The following is a 13,221-nucleotide window of genomic DNA, read 5'->3' on the forward strand; positions in this document are numbered from 1 at the left end:
CAAGCTGCAGCTCCAGTGGATAACCCACTCAAATTTGAATGGGCAATCAGTCGTGAGCCTCTCTGAATGCCCAGGGGGAAGGATGTGCTTCTTCATTAGACAAAGAAGAGAGGATCAAATAGGAAAATTCCAGTTTGTCATTTTACATAGATGTGGTAACAACAGAAGTGAAGTGGCTGGTTCCGCTGGCTGGGCATTGATCAGGTGCACAGACACAGCGACAGAAATTTGTGCAACACACTCAGGGGTGTTTTCTGCTGCTCTGCTCAGTCTGGGAAGGCACAGGAGCTTGGGGTGGTATCAGAGCTCAGGAGGAGCAGATCTGAATGTTTCCTGAGGAGATTCTGGGGATGGGAGCGTTGATGGCTGTGCAAACAGCTGCTGGGAGTGGAACAGGGGAGGTGCCGGTCAGAAGGAGTTATCCTGGCACACAGGTTTCTGTTCCAGTAGTGTTTGCCTATTTCAGTGCAACTTATTGCTACAGTGACACCCTGGAAACTCAGAAAAGCCTCTGTGTGGCTGTAAGGGCAACAAATTCAGTCTGAGCATCAGCTCTACTGGAAACAAAGCTGGCTCTCACCAGGAAATGTGTAGGCTGAGATTTCCATTCTGAGAGAGCTTACAACACTGGGTAGAATGTCCTCAAGAACATTTGATAGCACAGAAATAAATGTGTGCTCAAAAACCAGATCAGAACTTTGTCCTAAATTCGTATTTGTGGCTGTAAGGAGATGGTGATCACAAGACCAGTGAGACCTTCCATGCATTGTACAAAGCAGATTATTCACAACATCTTTATCTCATGTTACATGCTGAATAAGCCACTACAGGAAAAATTTTCTAAACAATTTTGTCGATCCTCTATCAGCAATAACTTAAATAAAACCCCAAAATTCATTATTGTTTTTTTTTTTTCAAATGTGCTGGGAGAACACTGAAAAGTAAGCTTGGGTTTTGTCACATGGAGGGAGTCTCCCATTTGTGGCCATCTGGACAGTAAGTTGAAAAGGTTCCTTGATAAGTGATGGATTGAGAGAGATTTCCTTTCCTGGTGACTTACTCTGGGTGTAACAGGCAGGAGGGTTGTGCAGTTTTCCTCTTCTTTTGTGATGAGGAACACACCTCTGTGCTAGTGGCAGAGCAAAACGATTCTCCAAGTTTCTATAGGTCAGCCTCAGCTTTCTTTTTTATTTATTTTGACATTTATATAATAATGTCGTTTACATGCAAAATTCTCACCAAGGCCAAAGTCTTCCCTACAAAGACCCAGGCTATCTCTTCAGATATGCATATTTTAGATGCCATGCCTTTAAATTTAACTGGGATTCTGTTGCCTTAAAAAAAAATAATTGAGTCTACTGCCCCTGTATCTGTCTCTTCCAGTCTTTTCCTGGTAATAAAGAGTACTATAAATGATAGCTGAATCTGGTAATTAGAAAAGACTTCCCTTTTCTGTCCTGCTTTTTTTTTTTTTTTCTCTGTAATGCATTTTGTCTGTTTACTGGCTTGAGGTCCCTTCCCCCTGTGAGACTTATCTTTTTAATGGCAGTCATTTTTAACATGCACAATTTTTCTGTAAGCATGACATTCACTATCTCTATAATAACAATCATTTGGCTTATGATTGAAACCATTACAGCACTGTACCATGCTGTGAGACTCAAATGCTGGCTTCACTTTTACATTGTTTACTTTCCTATCAGCATGCTGACAGTTCATAACTCTTGGCTACTTCCACACTGCCTGCAATTTCTGTACAGCTTTAGTGGAAATAAAGAACTGCATCCAGCAATTGTTTTTTTTGAATTACTTGCCTAAGCATGCTGGAAACTTGGTATCAAGATGCTGAACTGGACAGTCACTCTATAACACGGCACAAATTTGCTGGTAAACAGGTATTGCACCACTCTTTAAAATACAGGTGAAGTGTAATAGCCAAAGATCAATGAAAACCTTTTTACAACCTAAAGACAAGATACATTAAGTACTAAATTAATAGACAGATTTATTGCCTGGCCAATCTTGTTTCCTTGCTCCACATGTCTTCTCTCCCTCATTTGAGGGACACTTCCTTTCTTGAAAGTTTAGTCATTATGGTCTGTGAGAGTGAAGAAAACTCATTTTACAGGTGATGGTTTTTGAATTAGTGGAATTTGTTTTGATTATCTAAAGGTTCTAGAGAGATCTTTGCTCCCTGTAATCATTTCACACACTTTTTCCTGCTCTTCAGTTTTCTAAAGGAGTCTGTAGTCAGCCCAGCCAGCAGGAACAGGAGAGGGCATTGCTAGGAAAACTCATTTTAGGACAAACAGGGTCTGGAACCTCAGCACAAGGAACTCTTCAATATGAAAAAATGATTGGGAGTTTCTTTTTTAAAGAGATTTTCAACTTGGATAAATAGAGTGGAGTTTTTATAGCTGTTTTCCAAGTTGTATCTCTGCCATGAGATTCTCAGACGTATTTTGAGTCCTGTCTTATTTCAAAGAAAAGATCTAAAGAATTTTTTACATGAAAAGGAATTATTTTTGCAAGGTATCCACCCTGAGGTGTACATATGTTTAACTTGGTCAATGTTTTATGATGCAGACTGTTTCTGATCTGCACATTTTACCCTTAATGAGCCTTCCCTTTAAAATAAACAGTAATATTCTGGTCTTCTATACATGCAAGTGCAGGTCTTGGTATTGACCAAAAATATATAGTAAAGCCAAACATTTTTGTTGTACTGATTTTACTGCACTCTTTTATTTCTTTTCCTGATTAGGGTTTCTTTTGTAGAAATAGTTTTGTTATTAAAATGAAAAATAGGGTGAGGGAGAATTTTGTGTCTTAAAGATGACTGAAGCTGCCTGTCACAGGCAGCGCAGAGGCAGAATTTGGTTTATGCAAAGATAAATTTGTTTAATAAAATCTCATTTTCCAGGCTTTAATACTAATGAGCTGGAGAGCTTCTACTTTCAGATACTGCTAATGACTTATGAATATGTTACACTGCACACAAGTACAGTGTTACCTGGCTGTACAATTGCACTTCAGGTTTGCCTTGCTTATATTTGAGCTTCAGGAATTGTGTGATTATTCCCTTTTTAAGAAAACATTTGCAATGTGTCTAGTGGTAGATAAAAAGCTTGACATTGTGTTTTAAGCATTTCTTTTAAGTGCTTGACACCTGGAGAAGTCAGAAATATTTCAAAATGGTTTTTAATAAATCTGATGTCTCAAGACTGACAAAATTTTGGAGTGAGTGACTGTAGTTGTAATCTACTTTTTACATATGGCAAGTATTGTTCACAAGGAGCACACACTTGAATTTTTTTTGGAGAGGATTGCAGGGGCAGCGTGGGAGGATTTCATCTGAGTCAACTGAGCCAATTTTTTGTGAGATGACTTTTTGTGAGAGGACCTCTTGAGGACACACTCAATACCTGCAGATGAAAATGTTCGTTTTCCCCAAATTTCTTACCTTCCTTATAAGTGTTCACTGAATTTGTACAACATAAATTGATGATGTGTTTCAAAGAATACTTGATACCAATTTACACTCTGCATCATGTTGGTGTGGAAATACCCTACTTCCCATTTTTCTTGAGTCCTAACGTCCTAATTCACACCCTCACAAAAGTAAGCAGGTAGAAGGATGGTAGGGCAGAACTTAATTTTGAAACATTCTTCCTCCACTTGAGATTTGCCTTTGTTTTTTGTCTTGAAATTCAAATTGATGGGCAGAGGATAATTCGTGTTAAGGCAGCTGTTATTCAGTCTGAGGGATATCTAATGGGAAGAAAGTGCTCTGAGCTGGGGAACAAAGGGTGACAAATGTCATTCTGCACATCAAGTTCTCCAATAGTTCCCCTGAAGCAGACAGCACATTAGCTTTTAAAAAAAAAAAAGGAAAGAAAAAAAAAGAGCATTTGAACCAGTACAGTGTCAATATGTTATAAAAGTCTCCTAAACCTCTTGTCATTTGGGATAAGGACATCAATAATAGTCATTGTCAACCTTCATTAAACTCAGATCATCCATTTTTTTGTCCCTCAGGATGTTTTCCATTGATATTTTCCCTGGAAAGAGAAAAGGCCCTACATCAAGCTAGTGTATAAAGCTTGATTCCTTTCCTCAGGGTTTTTAGTACAAGAGAAACAAATTATTTTAATTACTCTTTTTCTGTTTTGATTTTTTTTTATTATTTATTTGTTCAGTTGGTTTTTCTTCTGAACTCCTCTCGGGTGCTTAACCTGTTTCTAGTTGCAGAAGAGCCCTGGCTTATTAATCCACATAAAATAGTCCAAGAAAAAGGGAATGTTCCACTTGCAAACAAAAAAGAAGATGTTGAGAAAACTAGATCCATGCTTCTCTTTCTCTAGGGATTTGTCTCCACATTGTTGCTGATCTTCCTCAGTTTACACATTTCTGGAGTTTAGGTTTTAGACCCTTGTTAGCTCTTGCAGGTTGATTTACCAGCACTACCTGAGTTCTTTGGGATTCTTTTGGAAAAGACAAAAAGAAAGATAAAATTCCTGGCTGTGGATTGAATTTGATGTCTTTGCCAACATAGGAGGTAGGTGGCAGGTGTTTTCAAGCATGGATGTTGGTATTCAGAAACGAGTACCTTAGACCTATCTGACTTTTTCTGAAGAAGAGAAGGAAATTATTTTCTATGCAGTGAGCTATTTTCTCAGACCTTGTTAGAGATTTTGCCTAGAAGTAGATAAATATTCTCACAGAAAAAAAATCCAAGAAAAACAAAACAAAACTGAACAAAAAAACCTTATCAAAAAAACCCTGTGATCACATTTTTGTGTGCCAGGCAAAGAATTTGGTGAGTAAAAAGACATCTCTGATCAATGTAGGAGCTGGGGTGCATGAAACAGTCCTTTAAAAATATGCATCAGTGGAGTTCCACATAGTAGTTAATTTCTTTGCTTGCCTTGTGAGGTTTTATGAGTTTGTCTTTTGGGGGTTTTTTTTGGATGAATTTTGACCAACCAATCCCACTCGATGTTTCATTAGTGCAGTGTTTGCAGAGCTCAGGAAATTTCTTTCTCTGGTGTCACTTTTAAGAGACCCTTCAGGTGGTGAATGTGCTCATCATCCTGCTTTTGTCGGTGCAACGGGACTTCATTACGGTGTGCAAGCACTTGAAAGGGCAGAGCCTGCTGAGCGAGAGACCCGTGCAGTTGTGAGGGAAGGTGTCCTAGAGTGTCATTATGAGCTGTCAATGCAATTGTACCTCAGGCCATTCCCACAACATATCTAATTCTGTTCCCCTCTGACCCCTTTCATGCCAGAAAATGGCAGAATTGTGCAGTTGTGCCTTTGAAAAGTGGTGGAGAGCCTGGCACAATGGATTCCTTATAATGTCATAGAGCACATTGAGCCAGGCCCACGGGGATTTTGAAAGGGATGAAATTACGCTGATCATCATACGGGGCAGTTAAGTCTTATCTTCAATCTTACAAATCAAACATGGGCATTCTCTTGTTTCCTTGAAAGCCACTCTATAAAATGATGCATGAAATGATCGTGAAAGGGCTGGCCTGAACTTACCGTATTTTTCAAAACAGCTCAAATCCAATGATTCTCTGTGAGCCTTTCTAACACCAGGGCACCCGCTGACCCAAATCCTCCAAAGGGACTGTGCTTTGGAAAACAACTTAAACCAAACTGGCAGCAAAATAATGTAGCACTCTGAGAGTTTCTTGTGTGCATGAGGAAATTGGAAAAACAATATCGTTCTCTAATATAAATAACAGAAAACTGATGTTTTTCTCTTAGAGTGGACTGGAATTGGAGTACGTGACACAGCCCTTCCCCATCCCCAGCGTGGGCACATGATCTCCCCGAGTTATCTGAGCCGTGGGATGGTGGGAATGCAGCCACTGTGGAATCTGGGCACAGCTTCCAGCTGCTGCCGGGAAGGGATGGAGCCAGAGGTGCCTGGGAGGAGGGAGGAGCACTGCAGGATCCTGCTAAGTGTAAGTTTAGGGATGACAGACAAGCATGTGAATCTTGAATTTATATGCAGGTAAGCACTTCTCTTCCTCACCTCACTTTTATACCTTGCTAAATCCAGATTTAGCCCTTGATTTTCTTCTTATTACATCATTTTGAGGACACGTAGTTTGAAAGATCTTGAATTGACTCACTTCTTTTTGCTCTGCCTACCCCAATTTAAAGCTGTAGTTACTGGGAGAAGGCACAGGGATCTGGAAGCAAAATTATGTTCACCTCTTGGCTTTCTGTTGTAAGCATAATATTCAGAGTGTTTTTGCCATATTAATGTGCAGCTCATAATTGTTAATATTGCCAGTGATTTACTGATGAGCCTCTTAACTTTAAGCGATGCTGTGACTCAATCCCTTTCCCTGTAGCATTAAGAACTAATTTGACAGTTGCTACAGGCAAAGCTGCAAGATGACTCAGATTGTCAAATGTCCTTTGTCCTCACAAATGCAAAATCCTCCAGCCAAGTTTCAAATGCAATTCCATTTTATTCTAATTTATTGTTCATTTCTCTTCTTGACACAGCAGCTCCCTAACAAGTCTGTACATCATTACTGAAATGCTTGCTCACAAAGGACTCTTGTCAATCACTGGCACAGGACATCAGGCAGAAAGGATGTCTGATCAAACACATTTTGAAAGGTCTGCCATAACAATGGGGAAGAGCTGAATCAAACTTGGGGAAAGGAAGGGCTAAACAAGGCTTATTTGTATCAAGCAGATGAGATTATTTTAAATAGGCCTAAGACTCTGAAAATCAAGTGGAATTAATTAGTTTCTGCATACTTAGAATGCATATTTTTTAAAGCATTGATTATAAGGCAAGTGGTGGATAAAATACTAATACCAATGAGCAGAGCAAAAATGAACCATCAGACCATTCAGACCTTCCTGGGGCTGCAAAGAACCTTGGACTCAGCCTGAAAATTACTAAAAATATCATCCTGAAAATTACTAAAAATAAAATGAGGGATGATTCCTCTGAGGGTGAATCACTCCTGGCTCATCTGTATTAACAGTAATGAGAGCACTTTAAATAATAATTTTTTTCTTGTGAGTCTTTTTGAGTTACGATCTTGATTTTACTTATTTTAAAATACCCACAAGAAGAGAACATCTGTGGTTCAGTTTTACAAACAATATGTTTGCTTTTAATTTATTCTAAAATATAATTGTTCTTTACACAATGTATCAAAGCCTCCATCAGTTCAAGAGGTAAATGGTACAAAGGAATTGATCAATTTTAAATTCAAAATGCTGAAATAGATTTTTCGTGTACCTCAATGAGAGTAATTAGATTTTTTTTTCCCTAATCTGAGAGGAATTTAATGACAGTGTATAGCCTTGAACTTCCCCTGATCTCTGCACTGTAGCTGCATACAAATCAATAACACACTTCACTTACAAGAGTTTATGTCCTTGTCAGCTCAAAATTCTGGTCACTCAGGGCTGTCACACTGAAGGTGAGCTTTGCACATCTCCCTGGATTTCTTCATCGCCCCTGCTGGGGCAGCGAATGGGAGTAGGAGGAAAACAGCGATGGTTGTGATTCTCTGCCAACCCTTCTTTATCCCAAACCTCAAAAACAACAAAATCTTTCTCACCAATGAGAAAATGTTGCACTCCCTGAGGAGCTTCTGGAACGCCATTGCTCTGAGGGTGTCTCAGTGGGCTGGGCAGCAGGAACAGGGTTTCAGCTGTACTGAGCAGGCTTCTCACCCCGGGCACTGAGTCAGGAGACCAAAAGGAAAAACAATGGATGATGATTTAATACAGCAATAATTCCCATGGCAGAGACAATGAAATATGGACGGCGCTATTTTGTCACTAACTTTTATGTGCCTCCCTCTGAAATCACCTTTTACGTTGCTTCAATATAATTCCCTATGTTGTGTTTTAATAAGAAAACAAAAACTCCCCATCACAGCCATTGTCTGAAACTGCAATATTCCCATAGTCCACCACTTGGCTTTATACAATGATTCTTAATAATATGAATGGCGTCATAATCCTCACTATCATCATCATCCCGTTCTGAGGTGAAGAGACTTCAGAAAGTGAATTCTTTCTGAGCTTGAAAAGAGCTGTGACCTCGAGTCCTGGGCTCAGTGGCAGGGTCGGGATTACCTTTCCTTCTATAGTATGAAAACTAAAGTTGTTTAAGCCAGGAGATCTGTGTTGACCCAGAAAAAGAGTCACAACAAGATCTAAACCCTTCCAATAATTTCAGAATAAAAGACCTGGCAAAAGGGTTAAGTCTGGTAAGAAACAGGGCTCTGAGAAAATGGTCAGACGGAAATGTTGCTGTTCCCATCAAACACTACATGTGCTGCTTGTAGAATAAATGGGTTTACTTAGTGCGTGTTCCTCACCTCGTTGAAACTAAGAGCAGCAATTCTGTTGAAACCCAACTCTTCTCCTGTCTTCTTTCCAGGTGCTATTAAAAAAAAAAAACCAAAAAACAACAAAACACATTCCCTAAACTGATTGACTTTCATCAAGAGCTCTTTCAATGTCACAGAAATAGATTTCATTGCTGTTGACAGCCTGGCTTGATGCTAAACTTGTATTGAAACCCTACCAACAGGAAAAAGGCTGCTGAGTTGAACATAATGGTCATATTAGGGTTTTTTGCAGTGCCTGTCTCTGTGGTGGATGTGATTTCCTCTATTTTGACCCTGAGAAGCTTTTACAGCAGCTCATTTAAAGTTCGTGTCTCCAAAAGGAAAACAGGGGAAATACAGAAAGCGAAATGATCAACTGTACTTTTACTTCGAGCAGCCCTCCCACCGGCCGTGAGCTCTGCGGGGAGCGGGAGATGGGAAATCAGTGTTGCCCTTAAAACAGAGGAAATGTCTTTTCCAACATAATATCCATGGAGCTCCCCAGCACTGTCCCTCTCTGTAAACGACTCGAAGACAGGAGGCGCAGATTCTAACGACGTGGAGAGTGCCTCTAAACGCCGTCCTCCTCAAGCTTCCCCTGCTCCTGTTTGTTGCTGTGCACTGAGCGTTACGTGGCCTCCTAAGGGGCTGTAAATAATGCACCCATCAGCAACTTTTGCATCTTCTGAGACCATTCCCATTTTCTAAAGCAGTTTGGTTCAGGGCTGTAATTGAAACCATGCACTGAACTGGTATTTTTATATGGGCCACTCTGAAAGTCTGTCGCAGACTGAGCGAGCTCTTCCATGTGTTGTGTCATCTTCCTTTTCTACACAGCCTTTGGAAAACCCCCTGGAAACCGTCCAACACCTCAGCTGGAGCTGTGACCATTCCCCACTCTGGTGTTCTCCTTGTGCTCAATCAGCAATCTCTAGCCATGCAAAGGTGGGGAAGGAAATGTGCTCTCTCTCTCAAGAGCTTGGAGTATTTCCTGGATAAAAGTGAAGAAGGGCTATAATCCTTTATTCTGTTTCTTTTTCCCCAAAGTCTGGTCAAGGGCAAGTTTCCAGTCAATAAATCTCTCTATACACAGCCTCTCTGTGCTTCTATTTCCCTTGGTGTTGACATCCCCTCAGTGTGTGGGAAGGAGAGGTATCCTAGAACATCCGGAGCTGGAAGGGATCTACAGAGATCATCAAAGTCCAACTCTTGGACATCTTGGACAGAAAGTCCAAGAGTTGTCCATCGAATACAGTTTCATGGCCAGAAAGGAGCACTGGAAACAAAAGTGTTTAACAGTTCCACCATTGCCTCCCACCTCCTTAAACAACCCTGGTCTGGAAAGGGAAGGACAAACCCAAAATTCTGTGAAATTGTGGCAACATGGGAAAACTTCACAATTTATTGGCATCAGCTGGGTAATGTTTGTTGCTGTAGTTTGCTCACATTTTTTGCCGAAGAAGCAGAACTAAGTTACACTTTTGTCCTTGGCTATGACTTTTTGAGAGTGTGACTCAGGCAAGGTAGGGAATTTGTGTTTAATATTCCACTTTGGTGATGATGTGTGCAAATCTCTTCCCTTAACACCTTTTTAGATTTTTTTTTTTTAAATTCCTTTTTCCCCTCAATTTGTACAGCTGTAAACTTGTCAAGTGGGATGTGGTTCAAATAGAGTGGAGAAATACAGGAAATTGTTTAAAAATACTTTTAAAATACTGTAATTTGTTACAAATAAGTTGAATTATAAACAGCAAAATTAAGCTTGGTACTAATTTCTCTTGTGTTCCTCCCAGTTGGCAAAAATAGAAAATGGCTAGTCAGCTTTCCCATTGTTTACATAGTTTTGAGTTTTTAATTAACATAATCTGCTTATTGCAATGTAGCTGTTAATTGCAGCCAGTTGAAGGAGAGGGGTACAAATTGCTGTTTATGTAGTAGAAGAAGGAGCCAAATAATTAGGGAAACTGTTTCCCGTATAGAAAATGACAATATTTTCTTTCTTTACACGGAAACATAAATAAATCTGTGACCAACTGTTTAGACACCATTTAAAAAGCACTGTAGCACGGCAAAGAACTTCAATACATTCAAATTGGTTCATTTCTCCATCAACTTGCCTGAACACATTTTTCTTTTGAACGAAAATGAAGCTTCTGTTAAAGAGAATTCCATGCTCAGTTTTGAGGGGTTAGTGGGGAATCTGTAAAGTCTCACTGATCTGTCCCAAGACTATTCTGCAGCACAGCTCTGAAGGTGCTGCAGCACCAGCTCTGGACTTTAAGCATCTGAGACTAGCTCAAGTTAAGTTTTTGTATAAGAATGAGTGTAAGGGTCTGTGAGTGTTCCAAGACTCTTTTAGTGTCTTAATTATTGGCAATTAAAATGATGGCTGCTTAGGCACTGAGCATTTCTATTTATTTTCCTCAAAAATGATGGGGTTTTAGCAAGGAAAAAATAAATCAATGGTTGTGGCAAATATTCATATGATATGCCTGTCTCTAATTATTATATGTGACTCTGCAGGGGAATCTTAGGCAAAGAACCATTAATTTTGACTTTTTCTGCAAACCTAAGCAACAGAACCAAACCTAATTACAGAACTGAGTTTTGTCCCAGCCATATAATCCACTGTGCAAGTTTTACTCTTCACGCTTGCACTGCAGCCAGATATGGCAAAGGTTATTAAGTATTCTAATCTCATAAAATAAAAAGGAACAAAAAGGGATGCTGTTAAGATGACTTGGTTCTCTTTAAACACAGCAAGCTTTACTTTATGCTAGAATGAACAATGATTAAGAAGGTTTGACTGTATTATTAGAAATCTTTAATTGCAAAACGAGGAGCAGCCATGTATTTTGTGAAATGTAATCGAAATCACTCACAGGAGCAAATTAAATATATTCATGAGTAAAAGTTCCAAATATTTTATCTGTTGGCCTTTGCCATACACTGCAAAATTGATGCTATTGCATAACTTTAAAAACAACAGTGCTGGAATGTGGGGGCCTGGCTCTGGTTTCACTTACATCTGATGTAGTTTGGAGCTCTGGTTGCAACCCTTGATTGACAATGCTGACAGCTGAGTGGAGGCATCCTTATGGCTCAAAGACTGCCCTTATGCCCACTGACTTCTGAAATGAGTAGCCAGGACAATGGTTATTGATCTGTTCCAAATTACACACTCCATGTGCTTTTCTAGGGTTAGCACCTGAGTCAGGGAAATGGGTTACAAATTGATGGCAGGAATAAATGGCTCCTTGGAAGTAAAATTTATACTTTGAATCTTCCAAATCATTGTTGCCATGATAATTCATTTTATTTTTCTGTAAAATAATGCCAGATATGTTTATATTTTGCCTAACAGGTACAGTAGACAGCATGTCTATTGTCCCAAGCCATATCTAAAAACATTTAGTGCAGATATTGGAGTCACAATATTATTGTTCTCTCCTCCTGGTTTCAGAAAAATAAAGAAATCCAACCTTGTAATATAATGTAGTTAATAAGATAGATTCGGTGTTCCCTGGGCAGAGCCTGAAGCTAAGATCAAAATCTGAATTTGTAACTTATTGAAGAAGTCAGATCCTGTGTCTGAGACTGGTGAGTATCACAAAATGTTTGTTCGTGTAGACAGAACATATGTGCATGATGGATTAATGACAGCCTGTGTCCTTGAAATTCTAAAATAAACCTTTCTAACATGGGATATCTCCTTTCTTCAAACAATGTTCCCAGGCTCAGCAATACAGTAACATAAAGTGATATCTGGTGTGCAGCCATGAGCACCAATTGCATGAAAGAGGCTCCATCTGTGTCACAGCCAACAAAGAGAGGGGCTGCAGGTTCGGGAAGAGCCAACAGATAGTGAGGGGAACCAATTAAACGTTATTAAATGCCAAGACCTCTCCTCTGCGTCTGGAGGTTTGATTTTCAAAGTACTGGTGGCTCTGAGAATAATTATTTCCTGTTTGGCCCCTTCATATTTCTGCTGGGAGGTCAGAGCACGTTAAGGAGCAGCTGAAGTTGTCACTCGTGAATAAGAGAAAACAATTTTAATGTGTGTTGTCTCCTTCTCAGCTTGCACTGGGGGTTTGTTGCAAATACTCTCCTACAAAAGGGTTCTGTTCCAAAACAGCATATTTAAATCTGTTTTCCCTATTTTTATGTTCTTCTAAAAATAAGTTGGGACAGGTGTCACAGAGAGAAGAATATTTAATCAGGACATAAGGTTTTATACCCCAATTTTTTCTTCATTCCAGCTCTGGGATGGGAGCAGCCTCAGCTGATGCTAAGATCCTGCAGATCTGCCTTACAAGCAGGTCAAAATGTCAACCTTTATGTATTTCTAATATTAGCCATTTCCTCAATTAATTTCCACCTTTCCTTTCTACAGGTTATTATTCCAGGCTTGTTAGTGCTGCCACAGTGAAAAGCTCAATAATTCCGTGCTTTTCCGTGCTCCCCTGGGGCAGTGCCAGGGCCAGGCTGCAGGTGAGAGGTGCAACCAGAGCTCTGGCAGCTGCTGGTGCTGCCATGCCCCACCCTGGGCATGCAGAGCGTTCCAGAGGCCAGCAGGAAGCTCTGCAGAAAAGTTCTCCCGCAGCTTTGGGTGTTTCTGACGCTGCCACGCTGAGGCCAAGTGGTTTCCACTCTCAGGGAGCTTTTCTGCTGCTGGTGGCTGCACGGGGCTGTTCCTGAAGCTGCTGTCATCTGTGACAGCACACTGGGGTCTGCAGTGAGATTTAACTCAGGCTGATGTTACTGAGGAACGTCCTGATGAGTTGTGTTCAGTAGTCCAGCAGAGCATAATAGAGCCTGAAAAGAACCCTATAAT

This window comes from Coloeus monedula, assembly GCF_965178545.1.
Source record: "Coloeus monedula genome assembly, chromosome: 12".
In the NCBI taxonomy this organism is placed as follows: Eukaryota; Metazoa; Chordata; class Aves; order Passeriformes; family Corvidae; genus Coloeus; species Coloeus monedula.